Below are 7800 nucleotides of genomic sequence, written 5' to 3'. Positions count from 1 at the left end.
TTTTTTTATTGTATTGTTGTGAGAAATAACAATCATGGTCAGTGAGAAATGTTTTGAAAAAAGATGAGAAAGAGTAATCATAATCGTGAGGAATTTTTCGTATCTTCAGCTACGCGCGACGAATTGTATTTGGAAAACTTCGAGAAATGAAAGGCCCAGCCAGGGTTTCAATTTGCTTCAATACCAGAGAAAACTTGCTTCAAGAAACGAAAAAATGATCGAGAGAGAAGTAAGTTAGTAGGTTAAAATTCTAACGGCGGTGAATGAAATGAATGAGCCTTCGTTAGCATAACAGAGAAGACCCGTACTGTGATGGAAATTGGCGTAATAAACGTCAGAAACGTTGAGAAAAGCAATGACTACTAACTAATCGCTCGTACTCTCAGTGCAATAATTAATTCACACTTTGTGAGAGAGTTATAATCGAGTCGTCGCGAGTAGAAAATATTTAAAGGAAACACAACTTCGTTCAAAACGTCCTCCATAAATCATCGTTTGCAATAATAATCGGTTACCGGGGAAAATAAGCCAAAAAATCGATCTCGATGCATTACCCTCCCGTAACAACTTCGCCAAGCCGGTCGTTCAGCCTGCAGATAACATTCATCAAAGTTACGAGTACCGTTTTCAAGAAGATATCCGCTAAAATACCCTATGTAGCAGAGGCTATCCGGACGTCTCTCTGGTTTTTCGAGTCTCGTCGAAGAAGCCGAAACAGGGCTTCTCGCTCGTCTCCCGGTAGCGAGGGAAGAATTACGAGCGGAGAGAAAATGCGAACCTCCTCTCGTTGGAAAATGTTTACTCCTTATTCGCGAGCGAGCGCGTGAAAGCGGAAGGCAAGAGAGAGCGGATCAGTCGCCGGGCGAATCTCCGAAGATTTACGACAAATAAATTCTCTTGCGTTCGACGCTCCTTCAGCAAGGTCGCCCTCGTAAAGGTCGCGTCACGCGAATTCACATCTCGCGAATTTTTCTATTTCGAAAGTGGGCTCTCGCGTTCTCTGGTCTAACAGTACCCATCCGACGGAGGATCTCGCCCTCCGTGAGAACCTATTACTCATCGTCATGCTCGCGCCCGGGCCCCCTGTTCCTGAACGAGATAAGTATCATAAGTAAATCGCGATCAGGGCCCGCGATACGACCTTCGATCACGTAGCTGACCACGGACAGAGAGATAGATGGATAGATAGAAAGGAGGTAGAAAAAAGGGAGAGAACGGGGAGAACTGTTTAAAGGATAGATGGGAGGTCGAGTGGATCTCGCGAAATCGCCCGGAGCAAAAATGCAAAAACCAAGGCGAGCGCTGGTTGGCGGGCTGGCTCGACCGAGCAATTACCCGGTTGGTTCCACGCCGGAATGGGGCCCCGTTCTTGGGCCTACGGAACCGCGCACACTGGCAAGAGGAAGGGGAAGAGAGCGGCAGAGTCGAACGTGAAGAGGAACAAGAAGAATAAAAAGAAAGAACAAAAAAAAGAAAAAAAAAAAGAAGTATCTGGAGAAGTTGGCGATGGCGGGGGAGAAGGGAGAAAAACTCTTTAATATCTCTCGTAGTCTCTCATCGGCACACTGACCGACCACTCCGCTTCTATAGCGCGGACTTGGTTGCACCGGCGGTGCAAGCCTCTCTTCGTTTTCGTCATTCTTTCGCTCGCCGCGACGAAAGGTCGGGTCAGCTTTAATTATCGTAAATCAAACGAGAGAGCGGCGCGCCGAGAGGAGGCACCGGCCGGCGGTTGTGCAAGCGCGAGCGCGAGCGCGAGCGCGCCGCGATTATTGTTGAAATCGCGGAGAACCCGCCGGATAAAAGAGTACACGAGGCGAGCGCTGAAACGCAGGCCACGGACCGGCGCGGCGAATCGTGAAATATCGACCGATCGAGTTACAACACGACGATATTTTCGCGCGTTCCCCTGCCCCCCTCATCCCCCTTTGTGAACTCTTGATATCTTCGGAGGAGGTTGACCGAATATCGGCCCGGCCGCGTTGCGAAATTTCTCGATGTTCTCGACCGCGTTCGTTCGAAAGTCGCATTTATAAATTTCTCAATCGCGTCTTTCGATCCACTTTGCACTTTAAGCGTTCTCTTCTTTTTTTTTTTTTTAATATCCTTTCATCAAATAGAATTGCTACAAGCTACCTTTTTTATAAATCTGTAATCATTTCGATGATGTTTTTAATCACGTTGTATTCAAAAATTGTACGTGTTCTTTTATTTAACACTAAACGTATCGGTATACGTTTATATATACTTGTTCCTATCGTAACCAGTCAAATAACCGATTATGAAATAAAAATATGTTCCTCTTTCTTCAACATAAGTAATTGTCAATAATATAGGAAACAGTGCATAAAATAACTTTCAGGTAATTATGCATTTCCATCAAGATTTAACGAGAGAGCCGAAAAAAAAACACTGAATACGGAATCTGAAATCAGATTTTTACACCGGTCATTTGACGAAACGCTGATGCGTTTAGTTTAATTTAACTCTTCTCAATTATACTTAACAGTACAATAGATTAGCAAAGTTAACTGCAATTTAAAGATACCAGCCTGTAATATCATTTATCGATTTCAGCATATTCTTTCAATACTATATCAATTTAAAACAACCTCGTGCCGTATTAAATCCTTGGCAATCCCCCTCCAATCTGACGGAAATCACGATCAGAATCTGAAATAACAATTCCGGTGGGTAAAAACCGGTGCGAGAAAAGGGAAGAAAAATCAATCAAACGCAACGACGTGAATTTTCGGAACGGACTGTAGGAAGAGTAACCGTAATCGAACAACAGGCAGAATGCGCGCGGTATTTTCCTGCGCGCGAGCGTTCGATCCAGCCTCGTCAGAGATTCGAATCTTCGTGGGCTCGCAATTTCAATGCAAATCGGTACACGGGGCCCCATTGTGTCTCGCAAATGGAACGATGAATCCGCAAAAAGCGCGGCACGTGAAATTTTGTTCCAGTTCGACGGCCCACCGCGGGGACGATGCACAATGGGCGACCCGAGTCGAGGATCGACGTGACGCCGATTCGAGGGCGGCCTCGGTTATCGATAGCGAGGAAAGGAAAGAAGGCACCGCGGGAGGCGTGCACGCAACCAAGCAGTCGTATCTGATTCTGTTACTCGGTTAATTACACGCCTTAGCTCCGTGAGCCTCGACTGGCTGCAACCGACTCGTGTAACGCGCATCATCGCCCTCCGCTTTTTTCCCACTCGCCGTCCCTTCCCTCCCGTCGTTTTAATATTCACCCTCTCGTCCGTGCTCGCGCCGTTTTTTCGACCCGTTTCACTCGCTTCTCGCCTCGCTCTCTTTTGCGATCGCGCACGCTGCTTGAAGCAATCGGCGTACGCGCGCGATGGACGATACTCGGTAACGAATCGAGTTAAGCGTCACGTGTAACCGTCGATAGCTTGATTTCGCGACCGCGCAAATATATCACGTTCCCGTGATGCTTAATTTCGAAACTTTCAGCTCGTGTTTCGAAGCTAGCCAAGTTGGTTCCAACGCGCGTAATGTGAAATGCAGGTAATTTCTATCTCATTTTTTTTTTTTTTTTTATAATGCTGTTGTTTACAGCTGATCGCTTTTGTACTTTGGTGGTGCTCAGCTTAAATTGAAGAAGCTAGTAACCTAGATGAGAAGTAAGTACCAAAGGGCCATCTGAATCATATTTCCTCACAGTTATCCAATTGCGAGTGTTACTGGTCTTAACTCTCGCAAAGATGGAGACCTGGAGACGAATCCCAGAAGATTTCTCTTCTTGGCGCTAATGATGGTGCATAAACTTAGTTATCCACTTCCTCGCCATTTCCTGAGCAGCACTGGACCACACGTATTTTCTATCTTTCTTGTTTTTATTTGCGAATTTGCAGAAATATCTGCAGCCCGTTTGACAAAAGATTTGACAACTCGCTTGTCGACCGAAAAACCTCGCAACCACAATTTCCATTTCCGAGACGATCGCTTACACATCGAAAGACAAACTGTCGCGGCATCAGCAATGTCCAGCCACCTGAGAAATCTCTATCCTCCGGGTACACTGACCGCCCTTTAACTCTGACCTCTGACCATACCATTCCGAATACAATGCCGAGCTGTTGTCGCGTACCGTTCGAAGATAATGCGCGGCTGTCCAAATGGAACGAATCGAGGGAGGTTCAACCTGATTTCATCTCGGTGTCCATCGTTCTCCGATCAACGATCAAAGGGAACGAGATCCTTCTTTCTCTCTCACTCGATTCCTCCTCCTCTTTGCTCGTTCCACTTTACTGTCTACCACTCGGTCTGCTATATCGATCTACGGGTCCAGCTTGTCTGTTACGATACAGATCGATAAAGAAATCCAGACAGGGACCACTGGGTGGACGACCGGTGTATCTCTCGTTAACAGGAATGACGATAGAGCAATGTTCCTTGGAAGCATGGAACCCGAGGTTCTCGCGCGGAGAACCGTGGCATTATTTGGGCCCGAAGGTCGTGAACTGTGAATGGCCTGAACACAATGGCGACTCGAAGCGGTCAGGCGCCGTCTTATTGTATATTTCAGTACACCCTCCGGGCCGGAAGTGGTCCTCGCTTCTCTTCAAAGGGCCGATTCACCGGGATACGTTGATTCTTCAACGACGAGCCTTCGCCACCTTTCGGCGAAAGTCGCTAAAAATATTTGCCTCGCACCTGGCGCCGCTGACTTCTCGAGACTGGAATAAGTGCCGTTTCGGATAATCCCCGCTCGCGCAAGTCGCTCCCTTGAAAAGGCTTCTTGAAAAGGCTTTTCAACTGTCCACTCGAGAGACGCGACTCTTGAAAAATATTCGGAACGTTTATTTGAATATTCTTTCGAGACTGTGAGAACTCGCGTTAATCGATTGATAGTCCTCTTGGCAGAAATATGCATACTATATGTCTCTCGATGTACCAGGATATGGAAGTACAGTCGGACAATCTATGTATTATCGACTATCAATCGATTGGAATCATCATACATTTTGTTACAAGTTCAACCAACTCACTAACTGCGACATCTCTGATCTGAAAGGTCCATTAATATCTGTACCCATATTTGTTATTCTATTACATACTTTGTTATTCTATTCTTTTATATACTTGTATCATATATATTCTATTACATACTTTGTTATCCTATTCTTTTATATACTTGTGTGCGTGCGTATGTGTATGAGCCGCATAACCGTTGAGCGTTACTTTTCGTTATTCCTTGTTAGAACGTTGTATTGTAAACACCTGCCCAAACGATTATTGTACAATATTAAATACAGTTTAATACAATATATAATCTTAATACAGTATATAAATATCGAAAGGATTCTTTGAAACCAAACTCTGCAACCGACACGTTTCGATCATCATTCTACGTTACAAAATTCGTTCTCCCTCCCGCGCTAGCTTTCGTTTAGAAAAATAAACGAAACCGCCATAGAACGTGCGTCGCAAGTTACCCTCCGCGCTGTAATAACGTCGATCACGCGAGAAACGTGTATTTCCATAGAATCGGACTTCCTGGAAATTCAATTCCCTCCGTTCGCCTTTTTCCTGGCAAATTAGCACCCTTCGATCGCGACGCGGTGTCAAGGTGTCAACGAGGGTCGCCGTGGTGCGAGCACCTTGATTTTTCGAGGCTCGTTAGACGCGCGCGGATCCAGAGACGCGTAGCCACACGGAATCAGGCGGAAGAGTCGAACGCCGGGGTCAATGAAGCCCGGAGCACGAAGCGTTACTCTTTGGCCGATGTTCGGTCTGCTAAAATAACAAGGCACGTGACGCGAGAAAACAAGGAAGCTCTTGTCTCTTCCTTCGTTCCTGTTCCACCTCCTTCACCTCCTCCTCCTCTTCTCTCTTTCACCGACCGACCGAGTCTTCGTACCCTCCATTTTGCTCCTCTTTCAATCTGTCTCCTTCTCGTTCCACATCCTATTCCTCCTATTCGATTTCTGTGTTTTGACAGCGCGCAACAGATTACGGAACGTAGGTTTATTAGGTTTTCTTTGAAACGTTCGCTTTCTTGGTAATTCTTTTTAATAGAGCGCGTGTTGTTACTTGACAGTTACGCGTGTATTTACTCAAATGTGTTGTTACTCAAAATGGATCGTGATCCTTTCCTCCCGCGAGCAAATGAAATTCTGATTTTTGAGAAATAGTGGATTCCAAGGAAGCCGAAATAACGAATGGTTGCGTTTCTACGTGTTTTTACAAGCGTAAAATACTTTACAGAGACAAAGAGCAAGAGATGCGAGTGAATCTTATCACACTATACTTTGACTAACAATAAGCAATCTAATCTACTGTTTGCCAGGGTTGGCAACCATGCGAATCACGAATAGCATCGTCCGACAGAAATTGCAGTGACGTGCATCACATGAAAAGAAAAAAAAAAAAAAAAAAAAAAAAAAAACAAATTTACACATACTAGCGTTGAAGATATTGAAAATTTCATTCTATGTTATCGCTACGGTCGCTATTAATCTTCATGTCTGTGACAGTCAAAGCTGTGACGAATATTAATGCGACAAAGATTCCATTTCACGCTCATAAATCAGTAGCCTCGAGCCATCCAGTTCTCTTTCGAGAATCTTCCTTTGCCCTTCTTCAGCTGCCTCTTCATCCTTCGACTCGTGTACAAAACGATTAATAAACTGTGCACGAAAACGCAGACTAGACAATATTCTTTTCCAGAGAGTAACAAAACGCCACATGAATGGGACTCGTTTCCAAGTCTCAAAGACATTGACCAGCCGCCTCGAAATAGAGTCGTCGCCGTTCAAGTCCTCATTGTTCGCTACTTTCACCGCCATAAATAACCCAGCGCCAGCACCCTCCTCGCGCCAGCACGCGCCTTGCCAAAACCTCAAACTCAAATCGTGTTCTCCATAGTCGAAACAAAAAAAAAAAAAAAAAAAAAAAAAAATACGTATCTCCCTATCGCACATCCGCGATAGGATTCCTTGCCCCCGCGTCTCTCCATCTTCTCCGCGCTTCCTTCGAATCCTTCTTCCCCATCTCCGCGAGAAGCACGTTCTCTAATCTGCATCGTCCGGCCTTTCTGCCCCAATGGCGCCGCACGTTCCATCGCGTCGCGTAGCCAGCAACAGTCGGCCGTGCTGCAGGTACCCTTTGTTAATTAAGAGGCGTCATGTGTGGTCCCTCGGCCGTACGTACACGTTGAAACTGTACACGCTCGCGTTCGTGTCCCTGCCCGGCGTAATACGTGGTCATCCAACATAGTAGCCACGCGAGACTCCTCCTGTATACTCGTACGTGTGGCTGCACACACGCGTCCGCGTGTATACGGGGTGATGCCGAAATTCTAGCGCGTGAGAGTACAAGGGACCGGTTACGTCTCAGGTGGAAACTACGATAGTTGAGAATGCGAGATAAAATTCACGCGACGCGGTATTTATTGGGGGGGGGGGGGGGGGAGAGAGAATTTATTGGATCAGGGCTGACTGTATTGGCTCAATACTGACACTGATTGTGAATCAGTAACAATCCTCCAAAAATGATCTGCGAATAGTTATTCATAGGGCAAAATTCCAATAGTTGGTCATCTACGATTCTTTCTCCCTCCAAAAGAAGCAATTCCTGGGAGGAGCAATGAGCACCCTTTTTCATTCAGCAAATTTGAGATATTGTAGGATACAACGTAAAATAAAACCCTCTAAAAGTGCCATTTCTTCACGTGGAATCCAACAAATTGAGTTGGAAAATTTGAGATTGGACGCAGTTTATTCAAACAGCCAGAAGTGGAAAATTCACGAAAGTTTATTTCCTACGTCTTCTT

General features: G+C 45.7%; 1 protein-coding gene across 4 annotated transcripts in view; it reads left to right on the top strand.

Annotated features, from left to right (window-relative positions):
* The window catches only part of LOC122537202 (netrin receptor UNC5C-like), a 47751-nt gene that overhangs the window by 19104 nt on the left and 20847 nt on the right, over window positions 1-7800 (top strand). The gene's annotated exons all lie outside the window — the stretch shown is intronic.

This window comes from Frieseomelitta varia, unplaced genomic scaffold (genome assembly GCF_011392965.1).
Source record: "Frieseomelitta varia isolate USP_RPSP 00005682 unplaced genomic scaffold, Fvar_1.2 scaffold_891, whole genome shotgun sequence".
Taxonomy (NCBI): domain Eukaryota; kingdom Metazoa; phylum Arthropoda; class Insecta; order Hymenoptera; family Apidae; genus Frieseomelitta; species Frieseomelitta varia.
The sequence above is the reverse complement of the archived record's forward strand: the minus strand, read 5'-3'. Positions and strand labels throughout refer to the sequence as shown.